Consider the following 15,432-nt stretch of genomic DNA (forward strand, 5'->3'; position numbering starts at 1 on the left):
GATCTGGGTTTTAACTGACCTTCTAGGTAACTCTGACGCACCCTCGGGTTAGAACACACCCCGTCTGGGCATGAGGCCAGGCACTTTGCAGAGTCATTTCATTTGGGACGCTGTTATCATCCCCACTTAGCAGAGGAGAAACAGGGCTCGGAGCGGTGCCTTGGAGACGTCGTGCAGTCGGAGGTCAAGCTCCTGCTGGCCCCTGCTGGCCCACCGGGCGCCTTCCCTGCCATTTCCAGGAGCCCCGGGCACATCCTTTCACGGCCAGCAGGGGGAGCCCTCGAACCAGGACCCGGAGTCTAGGCTTGGAGTGGGGAGGGCAGAGCTTGGAAGCCTCTGGAAGTTGGTCGGAACCCTCAGGGCTCCCCCCCCCCATTAGTCTCATACCTCCTGCCAGACCTACGTCTCTCTGATGTGGGCTCTCAGCCCTGACTGTAACGAACCAGGGATGTGGGGCAGCGTGGTCAAAGTTTGAGAGGTCTTATTAACAAGCTGTGTGACCTTGGGTGTATGTTCCTGAGCCGCTCTGACCCCCCGCTTCCCCATCTCTAAAATGGGGGTTGCCATCCCTGCCCAGGGGGTCCACCGAGAGCCTGAGAGTCCCCTCACGCCTGAGGCACTCTGTCTTCCTGGATCTGCTCTCCGGCTGGGGGAATGGAAAAGTGCGCATGGGACTGGGTGCTAACTGGGGGCTGGGCCCTCTCAGTGTGACCATCCGTTTCATGCCCACGTAGGGGAGGGAGGACTATTCATCCCAGTTTACAGACGAGGAAACTGGGCTCAGAGAAGGGAAGGGGGCTGTTCAGAAAACGGCGGGGCTGAAGCTCGAACCCAGGCTCTCTCTTCTTCTGGCAGCTGTCCAACGGAGGGCCAACGTGGCGTCCCGGCAGGGAAGGGGAGACGTTGCCTCCCTCTGTCCCTCCCCCCTGGGAGCCTGGGGTCTAGACCACGGCGTTTGGCTCCATCACCGAGCAGCTCTGACCCCAAGGACGCTCCATGCTCCTGGGGGATGTTGCTGTCCCCACCCCCTCCCCACAATCTGTGGGTTGAAACCTAACCCCCAAGGCAATGGTATTGGGGGGGTTCCAAAGATAATTAAGTCAGGAGAGCAGAGCCCCCAGGAGTGAGATCAGGACTCCCTTGTCCTCTGCCATGTGAGGATGTTCCGGAACACAGGCTCTCACCAGACGCTGAATCTGCAGGTGCCTTGATCTCGGACATCACTGAATGTTCGCTCACTACAACGACCCTGTTGTGCAGGTGAAGGAATCGAGACAGAGAGGCACACAGCTGGTGAGCAGTGAGGCTGGGGTATGAGCCCTGTCTTGTTCTGGAGCTCAATCCGTTTGTTCACCTAGAGAATGACTCTGGGGGCAACTGCGTGGCTCAGTTGGTTAGGCATCTGACTTCAGCTCAGGTCATGATCTTGCAGTCTGTGGGTTCGAGCCCTACATCGGGCTCTGTGCTGACAGCTCAGAGCCTGGAGCCTGCTTCATGTTCTGTGTCTTCCTCTCCCTCTCCCCCTCCCCACGCTCTGTTTGTCCCTCAAAAATGAATAAACATCAGCAAAATTAAAAAAAAAAGAATGACTCTAAAGGTTGCTGAGTTATCAGAGGCAGAGAGAAGGGCTGCCTGGCAGATAAAGGTATCCAGGTCCTTTGTCACCTACCGGGTTCTTGACGACACAGAAGGTACCCAGCAATGCTGGGCACACAGTGGCCCTTTGAGGATGGAAGATCCTCCCGTTTTCCTGTGAAAATCAGAGCACATCAGCTTTATCACCCAGAAACTGGCAGCCAAAAGGGCTCTCTGCTTCCCACTGGGCAAGCTGGGAGGCCATTGGGTCCCCCCCTCAAGGACCCCACTGGCCCCGACAGGGGGCTCTCTCTGTGCATTCAGAGCCCCAGGCGAGGGCCTGGAGTCCGAAGACACCACGTTCCTTGGGGCATCATGCCCCCTCCTGGGCATCAGGCTCTTTTCCTCCGTGTTATCCTTGGAGCCTGCGGCCGTGGGCTCATGGGGGCTGGGTGGGCCTCTGCTGGGTACACAAACACCAGTCCGCGGCCCAGCAGTCTCTGAACAAGGGGACCCCTCAGCAGAGCTCAGTCAGGCTTCCAAAAACAAGTCTGCCACCCCCCCCAATATAACATTCCTCTCTCCTGCTGTAGCTGCTAATTTATGCTAATCAGATGTATGCAAACCCCCAGTCCCCAGGGGGCGGAGGGGGACAGGGAGGGTCCAGGTGGCCGAAAAGAGGCTCAAGTGGACCTGTGTGCCCTTGGGTGCCCAGTCCCTGCCCTCATCATGGCCCCTGGAGTGGCTCCAGTTCCCTTGAACCCCTGATGGGCTGGAGGGGCCAGACCTCATCTTTGGTGCCGGGGACCCTGGGCAAGGTCAAGTGGATGGGGGCCTGGGGGCATGGAGGCTCTCTGGCTGGGAAAGGGCCAGGTCCCTGACAAGCAGTATTTCATTATTTCATCCACTTCTCTCCTGACCACTCTTCACTATGCCTCAGAAGTCACTGTGGCTGTTAGGAGATGGAGGCCCATAGGGGTAGGTAGGGTGGCTTGCCTGAAAATGGAAAGCCCTTGGTGACAACCTTGGGGTCAGCAACCTGGGGCTGAGCTCCGAATACTGGGCAACCTTGAGCCAGTTGCTAACAATCTTCTGTGCCTCAGTCTTCCCATCTGTGAAGTGGGAAGGATACCAGCGCTTCCTTCTGAGTGTCGGGGGGTTAAATGAGATGCTGCATGTGGCAGGTGGGTGCTCGGCGGCCTTGGCCATGACCATGTGCAAACCAGGAGTGGAGCTGGGGGCGGCTCCGTCTGTCTGACTTGGAGCCCCCAGGGTGTCTCCTCAGAAAATTCCCAAGGCCAGACTGTTCCGTCCGAGGCCCAAGTGCAGGGTGCTGGAGGGCGGTGCTGGGGGTCCCTGCCCTCGGTTTCTGGGCCCCTGGGTGGGCAGTCTCAGGACCTGGAAAGGGCATACCCTAGGGACCAGGGACAAGGCTCTGCCCCTTTCTCACCGCCTGATCTGAAGATGGCCTTTTGCTGTGAAAAGCGACCTGTGCCTAGAGTGCCCCGTCCTCCGCCAGGCGGCAGGGGGCAGGTGTGGCCTCCTCTGCCTCTGCCTGCCCTGCTTCTGCTCGGCTCATCCCTTCCTCACCCCCGCCTCCCTCGTGGGCACAGACTGCACCTGCGCGGCCCCCTCGAGGCCGGTCCCCAAGACTCACGCTGGGATTCCCTCTCTCTGACCTTCTGCTGCCCGCCTCCCCCTACTCACTTATTCAGGCTTCACCCCCCACCCGGCCAGCTGCTGTCTTCCTGTCCATCTGCACTTAGCACCGCGCCTGACCCACTCAAGCACTGGACAAGCCTCACCTCTACTCTTAGGGCTTTCGTCTTCCTACTCTGGCCTCAGTTTCCCCACCTCTACAAAGCTGCAAGTGGGTGTCCGGACAGTCTGGGGAGTAGGTGGTGGGGTCATCCATCTCTGGGCATGTCATGACCTCTGGGGGAGGGGAGAGCCTGTACACTGGGGGCTGGCTTCCTTGGGCTTCTGGAAGTATGAGAACCACAGTGATCAGGTGATTCTGGGTGGCCCGTCCGGAGGCCTGGACCTGCAGCCAGGAAGAATTAATTTAAATTTTCCACGGAGGGACTGGCTCCCATCCTTGGCTACGTGAGTTATTTTGGGACGCCTGGCCAGTGCCACTCTGCCCTCATCCAGATAAACTGCCCCCACCAGCGACCCGCCCCTGGGAGCCACCGGCTGGTCGGTGGCCGGAACCCGGCATAAGCCCTGCATTCCCTGAAGCCAGGCTGGGTGGCGCAGGATCCTGAAGTGTCCTGATCTGTAAGTGCCGCTGTGGTCTCGGGACCGGGCGGGCCCATCCCCACCCGAGTAAATTAAAAATAAAAACAAAATAACATAAACAATCTCAGTGTCACCTGTTTGTGCGGCCTTTGTCCACAGTGTGTGACCGGGCATTTGATAGAGCCCGAGACCGTGAAGAGAACCGTTTTCCTGTCCGCTGATGACAGACACACACCCAGCCCCCCGACGCCGCAAAACAAATCTGTAATTTTCCTGCTGGAGTGCTTTCGCTCTTTTTTTGATTTTTAAATATTTATTTATTTTTGAGAGACAGAGAGACAGAGCACAAACAGGGGAGGGGCAGAGAGAGGGAGACACAGAATCAGAAGCAGGCTTCAGGCTCTGAGCTGTCAGCACAGAGCCCAATGCGGGGCCCCAACCCACGAACCACGAGATCATGACCTGAGCTGAGGTTGGACACTAAGCCGATGGAGCTATCTGGGCGCCCCCTGGAGCCCTTTAGCTCTTAGCAGAATCGACTACAGTTAGGTGTCCAGCTGTCCAGGGCATTTTCTCCCCGGTCAGGGGCTCATTATCCCTGCTGCTAGCTCTCTCTGAGTCCGGCCCAGAGACCCGCGTTCCCAGCTCCCCTGGGCAGGCCCCAGAAGGTGCTGCCTGTCTCCCCCGAGCAGGCCTCTGTCCTCACAAATCTTGTAGGGCAGCACCCTCAAGTAAAGGCTTTCTTGGCAGGTGGGGGAGAGTCCCTCCCTTCCCCTAGGAGAGCTTTGATGGTTCACAGCGCCCCCAAACTTGGCCCCAGCAGTGAGACAGGGAAGGGACAAGGCTCAGAGGTGAGGCCAGACCTCCTGGTCTCTCATTAGGGCAGTTGCGGCCACCGTTTCCCAAACATCTACTGTGTGCCCAGTGCCATGCAGACTGCATCACCTTACGACCCTATGACCCCCCATGCCCCATGGGGGGGAATTCTGTTCCAGCGTGTGCTGGTAAATCAGCTCTCTGAAAACCAAACCCGGCTGGAGGAACACCACTGACTGCTAGCATCTGCCCATTTCCTTGGTGTAAATACTGCCAGGGTGGCGGATAAGGTTGCTGACGGCAGCTGGGAACACTCGGGCACAGCGGGAGGGGGCCTGCCCCAGCCTTGTCTATGGTCTGGGGGTTTAGGGAGCACCCAGGACCCCGGCGGGGAGGGACACATTAGACCCCACCGTTGTCATCTCCTGGCTTCCCCCGCGTTGTCCCTGTTCTTGTCTAGTCCTTTGCAGGTGCTGCCGAATCCTCCCTCCTTCCTGATCACAAAGTCCCTTTCAGAGCCTCAGCTCCCTGGGGCCACGTCATCGGTGCTGTGCGTGTGCGGTCCCGGGGACAGGGACAGGCATTGCACTGCACCCGCCCCTCTGAGGGGTGACTCTCTGGGCACCTGCCGTGCCCCAGGAAGGGCAGTGTCCCTGGCTCCCGTGCAGGTGGCACCTCTGCTCTCCCCACATCCAGGGACCCCGCCTCTGTCTCGGGTCCAGAGCCATCCGGAGAATGCTGACTGCAGAGGAGGGGTCTCAGGGGCCTCCAGCCTCCCAGCTCTCTCCACGGCGCCTTGCTGGTTCTTCTGGAGCTTGGAAGTCACCTGGCCTTGAGGGCAGGGGGATGCGTCCGGCTCATCACATGGGCTTCCATGTTCTCTACCATGGCAGGGTCTGGACTTTAAAAACTCAGAAGACTGGGCACTGGACTCCCCGTGGGGACTGGGAGGGAGGGGGAGGGGGAGGAGGGGCCCTGGAAGTCCTGGAGACAGAGGCACTGCTGGACATTTCAACATGTTACCCTGCCACGTGCTGACACAAAAGCAAGCACAGAGAGGTTAAGAGACCTGGCCCAGGTGGTCCAGCGGCTCAGAAGCTGGAGTGGCCGACGCGAGTCCCCTCCTAGCCACAGAGAAAGTCGCTAGCGAGAGTATAAGACAGACTGAGCTTGTCTCTTGGACCAGATGGAGGAAGGAGGGCTAGTCAGGGGAACAGACTTGCTTAAGAGAGGGCGCAAGGCAAGGCAGGCGTGGCTGGTGCTCAGGGCTCCAGGCTCTGTCTGCTGTTGGCTCCGTGGGACCTGTTGTCGCCCGGAATCCCCAAGGAGGCCTCAGAAAACCTGAGTGGGGACAGAGAAATGCACCAGGGAGGGAGCTACTGGTGCCTGTTTGCCCCACTCACTGTGTGGCCTCAGGCAGGGCTGTGCCCTCTCTGGACGTCTGTTTCTCATCTCGTTTGCCAGAGGCGCTTTGCACGAACAGAGGACGAGGAGGCAGGAGGAGCTGGCCTCTTCCAGGGCCGTTTGTTTCCCTTCCCCGCCTCTTCTGGGAATCTTGGCTCGAAACAGATTCATGACTCGCCCCCCCCGCCACCCCCCTCTCATTTTCTAATAATCTTAAACATATGTAGAGAAGTTGCTAGTACGGCACGAAAAGCCATGTCCCCCCGACCATCTGACAGTCCGTTGGCGTGGTCATGACCTGTCCCCTTGAATAGTTTAGTGTCTCTTTCCTACGCCCAGGGACATCGTCCCCACAGACCCAGTGCTGCTGAGATCCCTGGGAGCCTCGGACCAGGGTCAGCCTGCCCTTCTCCCTGTGCCCTTCTTCTTCCCGCTTCCTAATAAGAAAGCATTTGCAGGGAGGGACTTTGAGACCATGTAAATTGCCTGTTCCTCATCAAACTTTTTGTTAAGTTTATTTATTTATTTTGAGAGAGAGAGAGAGAGTGAGAGAGCGAGAGAGAGAGCGAGCGAGAGCCAGCAGGGGAGGCGCAGAGAGAGAGGGAGACACAGAATCCAAAGCAGGCTCCAGGCTCCCAGCTGACAGCACAGAGCCCGACGCAGGGCCTCAAACCCACGAACCACGAGATCATGACCTGAGCCAAATTGGACGCTTCATGGATGCAATCATCCAAGCGCCCCCTCATCAAGCTTTTCACTCATTGGCTCACTTATTCATATCAGCACAGACTTAGAGCTTCCTGGTTTGTTCCGGGGATGATAGTGTGTTACTATTATTTTTTATTTTCCTGCTCCAAAGGGGCTGGAGAGGCCCTCCATCTGCCTCCTGCGACCGTCCTTGAATACTTTCTACCTTTCTGGCACCAAAAGACCTCCTTTCTCTTGTTCTGCCCCTGGCCTAACACTGGAGTCAGAGTCAGCCATTTCTTCAAGGAAGAGCGTAGGTTTCAAGTTTCCCGTGTGATTCCCAAACGGTGCAGAACGTACAGTTACCGTACTGTGTGTGTATGTGTGTGCGTGTGTTTGCATGTGCGTGCAGTTAGATGTGTACCCACAGAGTTTATTTATGAGACAGCATTAAAAAAACCCAGATGTTTTATAACTGGATCTGGGCAGTTCTTATTTTTTAAAACACACTAAAAGCTTTCAAAGCTGGGTGGGTGGGGGTCATGGGATTGTGCCCTGGGCCTCTCGTGGTGTCTGCCTCGCCTCCTGGCCTCCTACTACCCGAGTCTTCACGGCCCCTCCCGCCTTGGCCAGCACCGCTAAAGCCCGTGGGAGGGGGCGCAGGGAAGGCTGGGGGTCCCGCCAGGGCAAACACAGTGCCTGCGTGTGCGGCCAAAGGAAACAGCCCCGTGTCAACATGAACTCGTGCGGACCTGCCCGAACGTGTAGTTTGTCCCCTGTGTCTCTGGGAGGCAGGAGGGGTGGGCTCTGCTGCTCCCAGAAGCCCTGGCTGTCATTGGTCCTCCCTCCTTCGGTGTGGACGGGGACACTGGGGCCCGGAGACGGCAGGGACTTGCCCTGGGTCACATTGCAAGTCGCAGGACCGGCCTCCATAACATTGATTACTCCATTTTCCTTTGGGGGCTCGGCGTCTCCCCTTGGGGGTTGGGGAGGCGGCGGGAGGCGGGTCAGCGAGCACTGCGGTGGGACTTAGGAGTCCCAAGTTCTAGTCCTGGTGCAGCTGGTCGGGGCTGCGGGGTGTCCCTGCCCCACCCCATGCAGAGATCCCTCTCCCAGCACACTGTGCGCTTGGACCTCCAGTGCCTCCGTCCTGGTAATTCAGGTCCTCGGACTCGGGTGGCGGACCGGGTGCAAGAGGGGAGTGGGACCCGAGCGGCTTACGAGGGTCGGCGAGGGCCGCGCGCTGGAGGGACGCAAAGCGCAGCCTCATAGGAACCACGGGGGTGGCAGGCCCCGCGGATTGTCCCTCCCCTCTGCCCCGAGCATGAGGGGTGGGGCGGAAGGACAGACCCCCGCTTTCTGCGCCTGTCACATGAGCCTGGCCGGGGCTGCGGCACCCCAGGCCCCGGGGGAGCCCCGCCGCGGGCTCTGCAAGGCTCCGCTGAGATGTGGCTGGAGGAGCAGGGAGTGGGCCCCGCCGGGCCGGGAATGACACGGTCCATGTTCCAGCCTTAGTGCGGGGTGCCTGTGGGGGTGTGCACACAGCCGGCCCCCCTCCTGCCTTATCTGTGGGCCTCCTGTCTCCCAGCTCTGGCCGCCTCCCCCCACCCACACTCCTACCACAGGAGAGTCAAGACTGCCAACCACTGTCTGCTCCCTGATCTAGCCTCCCCCACCCCCTGCAACCCTCAAAGAAGCCAAGAAGAAGCCAGCGTTTGAGCCCCAGCCCTATGGTGCACTGGTTGTAGTATCCTGGGCAAACTAACCTCTCGAAGCCTTGGTTTTCTCATCTGTGAAATGGGAACCCGGTCTCGCTGGCTCACTGGGTTGTTGTGAGGGCTGGCCAAGTAAGGTGAGCCTGTGTGCTACAAAGCAGGGGCTCAGTGGGCACCCTTCCCCTCAAGCTTAGCTCCTGGATTGCATCCTAGACTCAGGGTTCAGCCCATCAGAGCCCGGCCTCCTCCTGGAGGTCTTCCTTGATTGCCACAGCCCGGACTCAATTCTGACCCCCAGACTCAAAGGAGAAATAGTTTGGCAGTGGGACAGAGATGGGGAGCGGGAGGGGAGCTTGGCAAGCATCTAGGACACCTTCTCCGTCTTGAAGCTCCGAGAAGAGGAGGGACTTGGGTGGGGTGGCTCATGACCTAGGAGCAGAGATGGTTCTGGAGGTCTCTACCATCCCCACTCTGCAACCTCTCTGCTTTTTCTGTTTAACGTCCTTCCACGTATAAGCACTGACTATCCATGAGGGAAGGATGTCTTGTTTCATGAGTGAGTAAACTGAGGCACAGAACAAGGCAGGACAGATGGCCGGCAAAATAAAAGTGGCTCCCTGTACAGTGCTCTTCCCGGCACACGGCCTCCTGGGATCTGTACTCCTCCCAGTCGCCCAGGCAACCTGCGGACAAGCATTATGGACGCCCAGCATGGGCCTCGCCTCTCCCTTGCCTGGTTCAGCCTCTACCCCCGAGTGACACAAACAGGAAGAAGGGACCCCATTCTCAAAGCCTGAAAAAGGTTACCAACCAGGACACACAAGTAATTCGAAAGAGGAAATGACACAGAAACAGTAGCGAAAAAGTACTAGAAAAACAAACAAACAAACAAACCTGGTAGGAATCTTTTTACAATCTGACATTTTAACAGATATTATAACTTAAAATAGCAACACCTTCAAGGATCCTTTAAAAATGGTGACAAAACTCACCAGCAAGCCCAAGTATAAACTGTGGAAGAATACTTGCAACTTCCAGTACTGACAAAAGAGTAGCTTCCTGAACATGTAAAGAGTACCCTCAGATCAATAAGAAACAGATCACCAACCAACAGGAAAAAATGGGCAGAGGATCCAGACGGTGTATAGAAAAGGAAACACACATGGCTCCTAAACACATGAAAACTTTCTTTACTTATAAAAAGAGCTGCAAAGCAAGCCATGTTTTCATCTATCATATTGATGAAGATTAAGAGTTTGGTAACGCAGTGTGTTAGCGAGGATGTGGGAGACAGAGACTCTTTTACATCGCTCGTGGGAGCATATATTAGTAGTGGTTGTAATTGCAAGAGATTGGAGACCGATCTAATAGCCATTGGACAGCCACGAAAGCTCTGAGACAGTCACTCGGGGGAGGACTGACGGGGCGGCCCTAATTCGGGCTGGGAACACTCTCCACATCCTTATATGAAACAAACTCCAAACGTATTTTTCAGTGAAACACTCACGGAGCAGAACACGTTTAAAGAGGACACGCTGCCATTCTCGGTAATGGTTTGTATAAGGCTGTGCTCGTCTACACATAGTAATTTCTGGAAGGAAACGTCAGAAACCAGGTAATAGTGTTGGCCCAGGGGAGGGCGGGGATGGGGTAGGTGTCAGGCGGGTGGGTGGGGTGGGATGAGTACTTAGTTTTCATTTTATATTCTTTGGTCGGTCGACTTTAAATTTTATGCCAGGTACCTTAGTTAGCCATTCGAAATCAATTAAAAAAGCAAATGGCCGGGGTGTGCCCTTCCCCGCAGGGAGATGGGCTAATGGGATACTTTTCGGTTTGGCAGGAAATGAAGAGGCAGCAAAGGCCTTCAGCTGCACGTTTCTCAACGTTTCTTTTGCGTCCTGAGCAGCGTCAGGTGGTCCTGCGATGTGGTGAAAGATATAAAGGATTTCAAGTCTGGACCGCAGTTCTGAATGTACTCCCAGCAAACCAGTTCCCACAGGAATCCTCAGTTTCTTAGTCTGTCAAATGGGGACAAGAACAGCACCGGCACAGGGCTCAGTGAGACGATGCGTGTGAGAAGCCAGCCCTCCCGAGGCGCTCTGCCAGGCGGGCCCTTCGGCTGCGCTCCGTCATCCCTGGGAACCCCCTCGGGGGCGGACCTGGCCCCTTCCTCCCTCTCCCCCCTCCCCAGCAGGAGCACACAGTGAGCAGCTTAGCAAAGCAGCCTGGGAGGGGGTGGGGTGGAAAATGTCAACATCAGATTAGCCCCATGGGAAACACACTTGTCCAACCACAGACACCCCCACGTTTCCCTCCAGTGTAGTGGGGTTTTAGGGGAACAGGGTGGAGCTGAGGCTGAAGCCAGTGACGTCTTTACGCCTTGTGTCCCCCAAACCTCCCTGGCCCAGGTACCTTTGGGGGGTGGGGACAATGTGGTGGGGGTTCTGGGCCCCATAGTTGCCCCACTGTAGAAGGATCTAGAAGACCTCAGAGAAGGTTTCGGCTGTCCTGGCGTGGTGTGGACAGAGTACTCTGATTGGTGGCTGCCGAAGAATGGATTCTATAGGCTCTGGGGAGCCACTGAATGTTCTTGAGACAAACAGGGCTTGTTTAGAATCAGCCTTTTAGGAAGTATGGTTGGCAGGGGGAATGGCGATGGATCAGGGGGGACGGATAGATGCCACATTGGGGTCCAGTCTGACATCCTCAACATTATGTTAATCTTTATAATAATTCTGCAAGAAAGGCTGACCTCCTATTATACCCATTTTACAGATGAGAAATTAAGAAATTAAGAAGTGGCGAGACTGGCCTCACAGCTTACTAGGGGCAAAGATAGGGAGTGAGCCTGGGTGTGCCCCCTTCCAGGATCTGCGGACTTCCCCTGCACCTGATACCCCTCTCACTGAGGGGACAGCTATTTTTAGACCACAGGTGCGTCTCCATTATGCCTTTTACTAAGAAGTGGTATTGTCGCCCATCCCTGCCCCACTCTTACTAATGTCATGACTCTTACTGGCCTTTGCCTTCCCCAGGTGGGTTTTGGCGTGGGTCACTGCGGCTGCCGCCTGCGGCCCCAGCCTGGCCCAGACTTGAGGAGCCCCGAAGGGGAAGGAGGCCCCCACTCGGACTTTCATGAGGGGCTGAGATCTGGTGGCACCCTGTTCCAATGAGCGCCTGCGGGCAGCCCCTCTGTGTGGCTCTCGGCTCCGTCCCCGAGGCCCAGTGCAGAGCTTAGCAGATTGCAGACACACAACACAGGCGTGTTAAGTGGATGAATGAGCGATGTGATCACCTGGCGGATTCGCACACCTGCTCCGCTCCCTGGAGGAGGACCTAGAGCTGACCTGGATTCCCTTGACCTTCAGGCCGGTGTGGGTGTGGCCGCAGGAGCTGAACAGGTGCCCCTTCCTAGGGCAGCCTCATGAGCACAGCGCTGGACTCCCGGCCCCTGGGCAGACTCTGTGGGAGGTGGAGAGGCCTTCAGGCAAGGAGAGCCCTCGGCGGTCTCCTCATTGGTCCAGTGGTTTTAATTGTTGGAAAAAAATACATATGTTGTGGTATTCTTTTATTTTTAAAATTTTTTAACATTTATTCATTTTTGAGAGAGAGATAGAGTGTGAGTAGGGGAGGGGCAGAGAGAGAGGGAGGCACAGAATCTGAAGCAGTTTCCAGGCTCTGAGCCATCAGCACAGAGCCTGGTGCAGGGCTTGAACCCACGAACTGTGAGATCATGACCTGAGCCGAAGTCGGACGATTAACCGACTGAGCCCCCCAGGCGCTCCGGTATTGTGCTGATAAATGATGAAGACAGAGTCCTAAGAGGGGGTGGTGTTTCCTGCCCCTGTGATGCTATTATTCTGTATGTATTTGCTGATCCCTGATTCTGAACTGGTGGCCCGGACCACCTGCCCCTCAGACAGTCATCGGTGGACAGAGGGCCCGAGGTCCAGGTCTGACAGCAGGTGCAGCCCTCCAAGCTCCTGGGCCAAAGGAACCCTTTCCCTGCTCCCAGAGTCTGCTCAGCCCAGGGACTCCCCCTGCCCCCAGCCTCTTTCCAGAGCTAGGTCCAGGAGATGCAAGGGTGGTTGGGCCCTGCCCCTGGGACCCAGGCCAGGCAGAAGGGTCTGGGAGGTGGGAGGGATGCCGCTTCCACAGGGCTTGATGACTGGCAGGAAGGGGAGGCAGGGGCGGGGAGTGGGGAGGCCAGAGGGGTCCACACCTGAGGGCTGCATGGGAGGTGTACTGAGTGTCAGGTGGATTCGGGGCTGTGTTGGGGGTGATGAGGTTCTATGGCTGACCTGGGCAGGTGGCTAGCAGCAGCGGGGGGGGGGGGGGGGGGGGGGGGGGGGGGGGGGGGGGGGGGGGGGGGGGGGGGGGGGGGGGGGGGGGGGGGGGGGGGGGGTAGGGTGGTCAGAGCAGGTCGGTGGCCCTGGGACAGCAGAGGCGGCAGCTGCAGACGCAGGGGGGCCTCCTCATCGAGGCCCAGCTTCCCAACCTGCCCAGGGCCGTGCCTGGTGCTGGCAGGGAGAAGGCTTGGCCACAATTGGCTTCTTCAGCCCGCAGCCAGCTGGGCACCAGGCTTTCAGTAGTTGCTTGAGATTTATTGGCAGTCCTTAAAGGGCTGCAGTTAGGAGGCTTGGGCCCCGTGACCGGGGCGGGAGGGTGGGGGGAGGGGAGGCAGTTCTTCAATCGGTGTGCCAAGGAATCTGAGGCCACGCTGATGCTGGAGGGTGTCCAGGTGTTGGGTGCAGCTGCTCAGAGTAGGGGACCTGCCCAGCCCCGGGGCCAGTTTGGCATTGGATCCCTCCTTGATGTTACAGACAGGGAGTCGGGGTGAGAGGTGACCATCCCAGGCCCCACGGCAAGTCTGTTCTCCAGTTAAGACCGGAAGTCGGGCCTGTGCAGGCCGCAGGGCAAAGTGACAATTATCACTTGCCAAAATGGCCTTGTTTCCAGGGGTCCTTATTTGTTTTCTCCCCACTGGCACGTTCACCCTGAGGTGTCTGTCTCGTGCCCTGCTGCGTTCAGGGCCTAAGACCAGCCTCTTGCTGAATGCATACTCACGGATATTGAATAAAAACGGCTTGGGTAGGGTTTCTGTTTCTCACGTCACAAGGTATCCCGAGGAATGCGCTCAGGGCTCGGGGCTCCATCTCTTCCCTTCCGCAATTTTAGACTATGGCTCTTGTCCTCATGTCTCCAAAGTAGCTGCTGCTTCTCCACACATAGTGCCTGCATCCCTGGCAAGGACTGGGGAGTTCGGACAAAGGTCTGGAGGGCAGGTGCCTGTGGAATCCATCCTTTCTAATCATGGTAACCACAGATTTCCCAGAAGTCCCTTCCTAGTACATTGGCCAGGACCCCAAATAGTCGTTCTCTGCCTTTCTTTTTCTTTAAACCTCTTCCAGAGCCTGTTGCTTTTCTTGTTTGGCTGTTGTTGTTTTTATTTGATTAAGTGAAAAATCCCCCATCTGGGGGAAATGCCCCAGGGAGATCATTCTGACTGCAGAATTAATGGCAGGTATGAAAGTTAGCACGACTTTTTAGGGACCTGGATCTCTGAGGTTCTTTCCAAGGGTGTGGTTCACAGCTGGGAGGGGGGAGGCGCTGGTAGTCAGCTGGAGGGCGTGGGCATCGGCCTGCATACTCTTTACGTCCAGCGCCCTTTCTGATTGTGGTGCCCTCACCTTGGAGCCCCTGGCCCAACACAGCCTCTGGCAGCATGGACAGAGCAGTACAGGGTGTGATTATGTCCCCGGAATAATCCGTCTTCTCGGCTGAGAGCAGCCTCCTTGACGGGGTGCTGGCCACACCCCCTCAGGGGCCGCCTGTCCGCGGGAGCACCGCCTGCTCATGGACCTGTGTGGCGTCCTTACCGGGACGACCCTCGGAGGTCGAGGACTGGCTCCCTTCTGTAGGCCAGGGGTGTAGGGGAGGTACCCTGAGGCTGTACGTGCGGGCCCAGCCCCTGGCGAGTGGGCAGGTTTGGGGGAAAAGAGATGGGGAAAGAGTACTGTGTGTCTTCTCACATCTTCCAGGCCACTGACCTTGGCCCTGCAGGTCCCAGCTCCGAATCCCACAAGTGGGAGTGAGGTGGTGAGGGCTGGTGGCTGGCAGGAAGCTTGTCGCTTAGCCTGGGTGAGCTGCAGGGGCACCCAGGACCCAGCCCCCCCGGCCCCCAGCCCAGGGAAGAGAGCTCCAGACATCCCTGGGCTGCCCCACTTCGAGTTCTCCTAAGTAACTGTCCCCAGGCGGGCCCCGCGGTCTGGTTCTGCTGCTGACCAGCCTTGAGGACCAGCCACTGCCCCCTCGGGCCTGCCAGGGGCCGATCGACGCCTCTCTGCTGCCTTGCTCTCTGGGCTGGGGCTGGGGGCTGCTCAGCTGAGTCGTAAGCTAGTGAAGGGCTTAGCTAATGACCCCGGCAACAATCCTAAGGTTACCAGGACCCTCCCAAACACTTCAGGTTAAACCCGGAGGCGACGTGGCGTGGTTTTATTTTTACCTCCAGGCCTGTGGGTGAAGAGGGAAGTCCCAGTGATGTTCTGGCCCAACAAAGAAAGCTCGCAAGGACCTCTACCTTTGTGGAAACCGAGAAGTCCGTTGAAATATTAATAGAGTGTGGCGGCGACTTATTTTGCAGGACAAGCAGCTGGAGGGACAGATGGTTTGGGGACCCAAGGTAACTTTCTAGGAGACGGGAATCTCGGAAGAGCCCCTGTCAGGAGTAACACTCAGAGGGTCAGCGTCCTGGCCAGGTGTGTCCCCACCGGGCCCCTACGGTGGAAATACGGAGCACTTTCTTCTTATCTGGGCTTCGGAAAGTTGGAAATTTGCAAGGTTTCCACCAGTTTACAGTGAGTTTCAGAAGAGGTCTGGAGAAGCTGGGACCCTGTCGTTTGTCACGGAGAAGGGCGTCTTCCAGGTTGCTGCCTGCCTGGACATTTCCCCAGGTCCTTTTCACAAACAAGATGAGCCTTATCATTCTGTGAAA

Source organism: Suricata suricatta, chromosome 8, assembly GCF_006229205.1.
Source record: "Suricata suricatta isolate VVHF042 chromosome 8, meerkat_22Aug2017_6uvM2_HiC, whole genome shotgun sequence".
Lineage (NCBI taxonomy): Eukaryota > Metazoa > Chordata > Mammalia > Carnivora > Herpestidae > Suricata > Suricata suricatta.